The following is a 10,440-nucleotide window of genomic DNA, read 5'->3' as shown; positions in this document are numbered from 1 at the left end:
GAAAAAATAAATAAATGTTGAGAAACATAAAATAAAAAGTTTATTGAAGTGTAATACCCTTTGAATTTAAAAAATATGGACATTACTACATGTACATCAAACTTTACGTAATTAGTTGCATAATGTCACATGTCATTACATTATTTGTCGGTTTAAAATACAGTCAATTTTTTTATTGAATGTTTCCCTCGATATTATTTTATGTAATATCTTATATACCATTTTTATATACAAATAGCATAATCCAAAAAATATACTCTACTATGATTAAAATACTCTTGCAAGATATAGATTTGAAAAAGTTTAACGGCTTGAATTTTTTCTGCTGGATCGGGCCACTTTTTTTGGGTCTGACCCATATATGGCCCGTTAAACTAGTCGCTAATATTATTAGGGCACAGAAACCCTAATTTCAATTCCAATCCATTATTTAAACCTCACGCCCCTGAACACCCTGGCCACCTCAATACTCACCGCCTCGCCTTCCCTTCTCACCCCGGTGGTTGGATCTAGCTGGTCGTTCCGATTTCTACAGAATGTGATCTCTCATTCAATGTGAGTCCTATATGTGATGCGTTTCCATGATTTGATTTAATAATTTATTTTACTAAATTTTATCGACATACAAACGAGATTATACAAGGTGTTAGCTGTGATGATAAGCTTTAATCCCAGCTCATTATGAGACCTTCTTTGTGTAAGGTCTGGGAAAATACTCCATCTCACGTCTTTCTGAGCTTCACACCTTTACTCGCTGTTTTTCCCAATTCATTTTAAACCATTGAATTTGAAATTTTCCATTTATTAGAAGCCATAGATGATTTTTACATTTGATTTTCAAATTTCTCTGTTTATGCTGTTCCCTGTGATGTTTTTACACTGACCATGCTAATTCTGATTATTTTATGATTGAAATCAGAAATTTAGAAATTTCTGAGGGAACATTATTAATTTTTACATTTTTATGCTTTTTTGGTAACTTGAGTTAATCTCTCTTTTTATCTTGTTTTTAAACCTTTGTTTTGAGATTACTGTTTCATTATTATTAAAGTACAAATCTTGTATGTTTTTTATCAATTAGAGCATGTTTAGCTACGCTTTTATTGATAAGCTACTTATTCTACGATAAATAATATATATTTTAAAAAATATATTACCTTTTTTACTTTTTTTCCCTGATGGTAAGCGTGCTCTTAATTAACACTGTGAAAAGAAATTTTTTTTTTCTTTTTCATGAAGAGCAATAATTGGTATTGTTTTGATTTTGTACTGAAAAGGATATATTTTAACAGAATTGTTAAAGTTGTATGACTTTAGCCTAATATGAATATCTCTTAACTATCTTGTCAGAATCCAATTCCTTCACTTACTATGATTATCTGTTCACCTTTTGATGATCGAGATGTGGAGGCTGGGGAAGTTGGGTAGCTGAACAAGGGGCCTTGGCAGGGAAAGCAGTGGGCAGTGGTGAAATGCTGCGGTGGAGGTTGGGGGAGCTTGGCCGGGCCAGGGAGTTTATTTGTTCACTTGACAGTGGCTACAAGCTGTTTCGTGGGGAAGGAAGGTGGTTGGTTTCTGGAATCTTCCCAGTCTTAAAGGCACTGTGATTTTCTGCTTGGCGCTTGCCTTCCAACTTTGGAGTATAAGACAATCCCATCCAACCAAATGTGCATGTTGGGATGGGATAGTCTCGTAGGTCCAAACCTTGGAATGCAAGTGGAAATCCATAGAGAGCCTGTAAGACTGGGATGGATTTTTACCTGCATCGACCTTCAAATTGTTTCCCTTAAGTGCAGTCGTTGGTTTTCAGGTGCATATATTGCCTTTCCGTGATTCAATTGTTTTCCGCTTGCCTTCCAACTCTAGCATATGAGACAATCCCATCCAACCAATGTGGTGTTGGGATTGGATGGTCTCGTAAGTCTGGACTTGAAATGCAAGCGGAATCTGTTGGGGGACTGCAAGACTAGAAGGATTTCTTGTATGACCACGTATTTCTTGCATGACATTTTTGTTTTTTGGAAAGGATTCTTGTATGACGACGTAACTAGAAAAGGTGTGATATTTTCCTGCATTATGTTCATATCTGTTGCCTCAATTGTTATTTTCAAGGAATATATCTTTCTCGCTTGCTCGTCTGAAAATGACTATGCTGAACCCTAAGAACGAATATGTGATGGGGATGATTTGGGGTTAATTGTTTCATTCGTCACTGAACTATAATTTGCATTACTATCTGATAACTATAAGTTCGTCATTTCCTCTCATCTTAGTTCATAGAAAAATGCACTAATTGGATAAATAGCCCCTTGAGGGAGAATTAAATCAAACACTCTCTTGCAACTTGTGTAATCTGTTACCGAATTTTCTGCATTGTTATTTTATCCGTCATTTCAGCTATCATGTAATCAAATCCATTAGGAGTGGTGCACGAGACAATCTTTTGCTGCAAAGTCATCTCGAGCTGTTTTAGCTTCCTGGAGTCAAATATCAAGTTTTTCAGAATCTGTGACAGTTGGAACGTGACGATCATGCTTCTTTCATACCTCTTGTAAATGTACGAGTTGTTACTCATCCTTGACACAAGAACTTATGACAAATTAAGTTCATTTGGTACAGATTAAAATTTGATTTTAATTTAAGTCAAAATCAAACAATCAATATTAATCACATTTTTTAGGAGTCGCACAAATTTCCAATCCTATATTTCAAAAATTTTTATTACAATCTATTAAAAATTCAATTTTAATCTTTATCAAACACTGAAGTCTGGGCTGAATATGGTACGGTGAGAATATCAGATTTCTCCAAGTTTTTGGGCTCTAGTTCGTTTGGTAATTTTTCTCCTCATTTGTCCTTTTAACATGTTTATTCCTCCATAGTTGCCTGTCGAGGGACTTATACAAGCCGAGAACTTTACACATGTATGTATGATGTAATCCTTTCATCCAAGAGTAATCCTCCTCTGTTATAGGCCATGTAGAGAGATTCTCAAAAGTTCAAGAATTTGATTGATACTGGTATTAGCTCAAAGGCTCCACTTTATGTTAAATCTAATTTGTGTATGATTCAAATTTTTAATAGAAATATTCAACAATATCCAACAAACGAATATAGCTTTCAGGTTATGTATACATGTAAATATTTTGTTCAAGAATTCTTCCAGGTTTATTATTATATCGATGCCTGTAAGCTCTATGTCAAAACCCATGAAACAAAACTACGTACATTCAGAAAAATGTCAATTTCTGATGGAAATTCTTCCATCAGGAGCCATTGTGAGATATCAGATGAGGAAACTGTGGGCTTCAGTATCGATCTTGTGGCTGCCTCTAAAAGAAATCTTGGAATTTTAAAACTTGCCATTGGCTGCGGCAAAACCCCACCATTCTTGAAGCCATTAGAAAGTATTTTCTCACTTTTTATTTAGTCCTTACCGGTTACATTGCCATGTTTGTGTTTTCGTAGTAAATACGGTTTGTTTGAGCTTTAAACAGATTTAAATTGGTTGTTTGAGTATGTATACGATCTTGTTAGAAGTAGTTCAAACATCACGCCTGTTATTATTTTGATGTGTTTTTACAGTTCACAAATACTAGATTTACTTTCAATATAGTTGCCAAAATCACTGCTAAAATCTGAAAACAATAGAATAATACTCGAAAATTGGATTTTGCACTGGATTTATGTTTATTGTGTTTATGTAAATATTAATTGCTAAATTTTTAGGTATGATCAGATATGGATGCCATTAGGCATTATTTGGCTGTTAATCACTATACTCTAATATTATATACAACTATCACTTATTTGAAAATTAATTTTTTTTCCCCCGGAGCACCACAACAATAAAATTCGGTCTTACTGTGATATAAAATAATTAACCATTTTATTTCCTCCATTAGTATAATCTACAGACGGCAGAGGTGTGGATTGCATTGTCGATGAAACATTAATTTCTCCTATTTTTTTGGCCTAATGTCTGGTCTTTTTCTTCTTGCTTCCGTCAAAACCTTAATTTCCTTAACAGAAATAACAGCCTATACAAATTTCATCCTATGTTTTAATTCCTCAATTATTGTCGTTTTAACATTCTCCAAGCCAACAGTTTATGTTCTTGCTTTCCATAATTTGCAAGGAGGGGGTCAAGTAACTCTATAGGCCCTTCTCCATTTCAGAAAGTGATTGAATTGGAGAGCTTTGTTTTGTGATTATAAAATGGCAAATAAGAAAAAAATTGCCACACTAAGTATATCTTCCATATTATTGGTTGCCATGGTGGTTGCTCTTACCATCGGTACCCGGGAAGACGATAAAACCGACGGTTCTGATCGGCAAGATTTGTCTTCGTCTTCAAAGGCCATCCAAACTATTTGCCAATCGACAGACTATCAAGAAACTTGTGTTGATACCCTCAAATCTTCGGATAAGGACACTGACGACCCCAAAGAACTCATCGAGCTTGCTTTTGAAGCGGCAGTCAAGTATATCGAAGAAGCTGCTAAGAACTCGACTGTCTTGCAAAAGCTTCAAAGCAATCCCCGAGCAAAATCAGCTCTCATAGCTGCCGCGAGCTAGCAAATCGCGCAGTTAATGATCTCCAGAGATCGTATAGCAAGTTTAAGGAATTTGATGTAACTAGTTTTAATGGCATGCTGTCTGATTTGAAGATTTGGCTTAGTGGAGCCATCACGTATCAGGAAACATGCCTTGATGGATTTGAAGATGTCCCTGGAGATGCAGAGGAGAAAATGAGGGAGGCTTTGAAAAAAGCCATGGAATTAACAAGCAATGGCTTGGCAATGGTTACTGAAATCTCGTCCGTGCTCGAGACTTTAGGTGGTCAAGGATTTAACAGTCGTCGTCTCCTTTCCGAAGACATTCCTATCATGGGACATCGCGGTGAAATTCCTGACTGGATTGACATTGAAAGGCGTGAACTTCTTAGTTCCAAGTCTAAGAAAATCAAGCCTGATCTTGTTGTAGCGAAGGATGGATCAGGGAAGTACCAGACGATTAATGAAGCCTTGAAAGACATCCCGAAAAATGGCAGCAAGACTTTTGTGCTCTACGTCAAAGAGGGTGTTTATGAAGAGAAGGTTCAGTCCAGCAGCAGTATGACTCATTTGCTCTTGATTGGCGATGGCCCGACGAAGACGAAGATAACTGGACATTTGAACTTCATAGATGGAACTAACACCTACCAAACAGCAACAGTCGGTATGTCATTTATTCCGCTACTGGAATGTTTGTTATGTTCGACTAGATAGTATTGTGTACCCAACATGCCTGTCATGTCCAGAATCCTTTTTTCACTTGATATTACGTTTTTAACAACAAAAACTTGCTTCTATCAGCACGCGTTCATGTGGGATTTGCAATACTAACGATGAATACATTTTCTGCAGCCGTACAAGCTGACAATTTCATGGCCAAAGATATCGGATTTGAAAACTCAGCTGGTGCCGAAAAGCATCAGGCTGTGGCATTGCGTGTCAGCGCAGACAAGGCAATCTTCTACAATTGTCAGATGGATGGCTACCAAGACACCCTTTATGCACACACGTACCGCCAATTCTATAGGGATTGTGTGATCTCCGGTACCGTTGATTTCATTTTTGGCGATAGCGCTGCTGTTTTCCAGAGCTGCACATTGGTGGTTCGAAAGCCTATGGACAATCAGCAAAACATTGTGACAGCACAAGGCAGGAAGGACATGCGCCAGCCAACTGGACTCGTCCTCCAAAACTGCACCTTCACTGCTGATCCCACGTACCATCCAGTCCGCAACACGCTCAAATCATACCTTGGCCGACCCTGGAAAGAATACTCTCGAACCATCATCATGGAGTCGTATCTTGATGATCTGATCCAACCACAAGGGTGGTTGCCATGGAATGAAACTTTTGCTCTTGAAACACTATTTTATGCTGAATTCAACAACAGAGGACCTGGCGCACCTAAGGCACAGAGGATTAAATGGTCTGGGGTTAAGGAACTTCCATCCAACCGCGTTGTACGCTTTACAGCAGCCGAGTTCATTGGTGGTGATGTATGGATACCATCCACAGGGGTGCCTTATTCTTCAAGCTTCATATTCCCAGTTCCAAAAGAAGATCCAAATGTGAAATACTCTCCCGTTGTACCAGAAGAAAACAAAGATTTGGGGAAAACCGACAAAAAAGAATCGTACATGCCTTCAGACATGAAAGACAAAGACAAGGATTCAGACAAAAAGAAAGACGAAGACAAAGATGACGACAAAAAGAAGCACGGGGATGATGATAAAGATTCTGATAATAAGAATGACGAGGACAAAGACTCAGACAAAAAGGAAGAAAAATCTTCAGAGGACTCCAACTCTGATTCTGGATATGATTTGGTAATTGTTGAGGCTACTGCACCCTCTCCCGATGGTGGCTCAGCCTCGTATGGGGCGGTGCCTAGTTCAGTCGCCCAGAGTACATATGCAGCTGCGCCTGCTTTTAGCCCAAACTCGCCGCCAAAGCAATCAATGCTTAAAATGTTTTTCGGGTGGAATTAAGGATTCTTTTATATAACCAAACATCATTTGATTTACCTCGTCAGATCCTGGCAATGCAAGTCCCCCTCAGCTGCTGCATTCTTCATATCAACTCAACCATTTCTTGATAATACCATGTATTTATGTAAAATTTTGCAGACCTTTTATTTTTCCCGACCGATTTTGTAAACATCATTAGGTGCAAATATGTTCCAGATATCGTTACTTTGAATGTAGATTCTCATTTATATTTCTGTGGTTAAATCACCTGCCTTCTACACTCCAAAATGCAAGTTAAAAATCAATGAAAAGAGATTGATACGATTAAAGTGTCAACTTACTTGAGAATTTTATTCGAAAAACAAAGGATTGAAGCCCTTTCCATTTTTTGTGCATTTCAATGTTCTAATTTTCTCACTTATTTTTGGCCACAATCACTTCACTTCTCCACTTGTAAGAGACGTTTAACGAGTTTGAGGCAATGATGGATCCAAAATCTTGAGTGAGCACGGGCGATCGTTAATCATTGATCGTGTTGATCGCCGACTGTAATAAAAACTAAATATATCTATTACTTAGCTAAATTTGAACATATATAATTCTGTTATATTTAATGTTAACATTCACCAAATATCATAGTGGCCAAGTTTTTCATAATTCAAAAGGGGAGCACATGTTGAATATTTTTTAATTGCATTATAACTTCGAAAACTGAACATACACCAATCTATTACTTTTAATGCTAAAGGTCATCAAATGCTATGGTCAAGCTTTCCATAATCAAAATGAGAGCACATAGGTTCGAATCCTCTCAATTGCATTGGTTTTGGTTAAAAAATGTTGAACTAAAGTAATTGCACAAAAATTTCTTTTATTGAGATTTGATCCCAAGACTTTCGGTTTAGAAATGGAAGTTCTATCCAACTAAACCACAAAAGTTGTTTGAAAATAAAAGAAATAATCAGTATATATTATCTAAACAATTTATCCATAGTCACTAAAAATAAAAACAAAAAAATTATTTCCGGTGGATCTAACACACACGGTGATCGGTGCTCGCATGGTGTTGGATCCTCCAATGGTTGAAGGTGAACTCGTTGGAATTATTGATTGAATCTAAATTATAAAACCCTACGATGTGGTGGATGAGTTTAGCATGAAATTATATGACAATTAATATCACGCATCAAATCTATGTTAACATCTATCTCATAAAGTTTGTAATAGGCAAATGGATTGTTTGACCATTGAAAATAATTGTTCTAAATATATTTCAAAATTGCAATTCTCTGTTTGGTTCAACTTAACAATTAAATTAAAATTTATGTTAAAGACAATATTTAATTTTAACGACATATTTTTTTAGGACTCACAACTTTTCAATCACAAATTCTGTCAACTTTTATCAAACTTTGATTTTTATTTAAACTGAACATGTCAATATCTTTTTCACTATTTTTAGAAGTATTTTTTTAGTGGGAAAATTCCAATAGGGATCTCAACCTTTCTTAAGAGGCGCTTATTCAAATATCAGTATTTGTTGCACTCATATCCTAATTTTTTAAAATGTGTTATCCATATGTTGAAAAATGTCTATAAAACAAAAGGATTGAAAATCAAAAAAAGATTCCAAAAAGAATTCATCTGATATATATTAGGACAAAAAGAGTGAAAATCCAAAATGATTTCATTTATTTATAAAACAAACCAAACAGTAACTTCTACCGTTATTTCCAAATCTGAAATTAGGGTGCGTTTGATTGCAAGCATGAAATTTGTATAGAAAGAAAATAAATTTTACACAATTTAATTGCCTAGAACTTATTTGCATGAAAATTGTCAATTAAATATGTTTGATTGATTTAATTTTCAACATAAAAATATTATACTTATTCATTTTTTTATTGATAGATAGATGAAAAAGAGAAAATAAATAAGAGTAGGGTTGGGAATAGCCCAACCCGACCAACCCAAAACGAAATCGATTGGTTTGGGTCGATTTTTTTAAGTCCAATTGGGTTGGGTTGGAAAATTGAATTTGGGTTGGGTTGAATCTCGGGTTATGAATTAAAACCCAATTAAAACCCGCCCAACCCAATCCGATGAATTAAAAATTAATATCTAAAATAGAAAATTAATTTAACTAGACAAAATAGTAAAAATAAGAGAGTAACATATAATTTATGAACGTCTATTTTCTTCACATAGACCAATTCAAATGAACACTGTACAAATACAATACTATTTGACAATAAAGTAAAAATTAAAGATATGATGATGAATATATATTTTTAGAAAGAATTCCTTATATATGTGTTTAAAAAATGGAAGTTTTGAAGTAATTTTCAACTCTAAAAAAATTATCCAAATTTAATAAATAAATCAGTTCCAACTTTAAGTGGGTTAAAGCCCAAACCGACCAATTTTCGATCAAACCGACCATGTTGGGTTGGATTTGAATTGGAGAAAAAATCAACCCAATCCAATTCATGTCCACCCCTAGATGATAGAGAGAAAGAGAGAGTGAATTCCACGGAAAATAAAATCATACGCTCCCTAAATAAAATATATTTATTTAATTTTGAAGAAAATATGATCATGTGACTAAAAGTATGAAATATTGTCCATGGAAAAAAAATCAATTAAATAGTACAAAAGTAAGAATCTGGGAAGAAAAAACACATTTTTCATAAAAAATATTGACAATCAAACACATCCATAATTTCTCAATATTGATGAAACTTAGTCCCTTGCTTCAACTCGTTCCCAACATCACGTGAGTGTCTCACGATCATTTAACATTCAAATAAAAGTTTTACTCATAGGTAGAAGTGGCGAATTAGGGAGGTTGACTTGGGCTAAAAAAATTCATGTGTTTTTTTCTTAAACATATTAGCTGAGTTTAAATAAAAAAATAAAATTAGTTCAATCTTAGAGCCATCCTATTAGCTTAACAAAGAAAATGACTGTCATAGTTTTAAAAGATTGAGATTATGACTGTAACAAATGGTAGATTGAGGACATATTTGTCACACTAACAAAAGATTGGAACCCCAAGTGAGATTTCTCTTTTCAAGGAGTAGGTATAAGGGTACAAATGTCATTTTAATTATTATAAACCCTAAACTGAGCTAGTCTCTCTTTATAAAGCAACAATTTTCAATATTTATGGTTCATACTTCCATCGTCGGCCTCTTACGTACGCCTTTCTTTTCTTTTCTTTTCTTTTCTTTTCATTTTTATTTTTTTCCATATTTGGGTTCCTTAATTTTAGCTCAAATATTTTTTCTTAGCCGGTTTTTATTCAGATTAAGGTGTTTTGTGAATCATAAAATTGCACATAGATCTTCTTGGGAATGTTTATTTGCAGTAATTCCTCAGATTTTTACCTGTGCAGATAGCAAATTACAGTGTGTAGGAATCCTTTCTGCTTGAGCCTTCTCTATACATAATTCTATGGAGTTGTGCTCCAATGATATAGGATTATATTCGACTTTTGAATTCTTAAAAAGTCAAAGTTAGATTTAATTTTAACAATTACTTACTTTTGTTTCTACCTTATAAGTGAAATATATAATTAGATCTATAAATAAATTTTTAAGCTCAGCCAAATTTTCAGTATTATGAGTACATAATCAATGATGTTTGGTGTACACCAAAAATTGTCAATTAAGAAAAAGAAAAATTCCTGCCCATCAAAACAAATGTCAAACTCGATGTATAGAAAAGAATGTTCGTATGATAAAATGCATTTCAAATTAGGAGCTTGTTACATCTACTCAGAACTTTTTATAACTCAAAACTTTTCTATATAAAAAGTTTTACTTACACTGATAATAGAAGTGGTAGAAGTGGGGACTACACATACGGCATTTTTAAATTCAGTGGGGTCTGCAAATTTTGTCAAGTTTGTGAAT

The 10,440-nt window shown here is 34.7% G+C and overlaps 1 pseudogene; it reads left to right on the top strand.

The window, feature by feature from the left end:
* The first annotated feature begins 563 nt into the window (after nucleotides 1-563).
* On the top strand, nucleotides 564-6,755 carry LOC111388795 (annotated as a pseudogene).
* Nucleotides 6,756-10,440: the final 3,685 nt, after the last annotated feature.

Source organism: Olea europaea, unplaced genomic scaffold (assembly GCF_002742605.1).
Source record: "Olea europaea var. sylvestris unplaced genomic scaffold, O_europaea_v1 scaffold529, whole genome shotgun sequence".
Classification (NCBI taxonomy): Eukaryota; Viridiplantae; Streptophyta; class Magnoliopsida; order Lamiales; family Oleaceae; genus Olea; species Olea europaea.
This window is presented reverse-complemented; position numbering and strand designations above follow the sequence as displayed.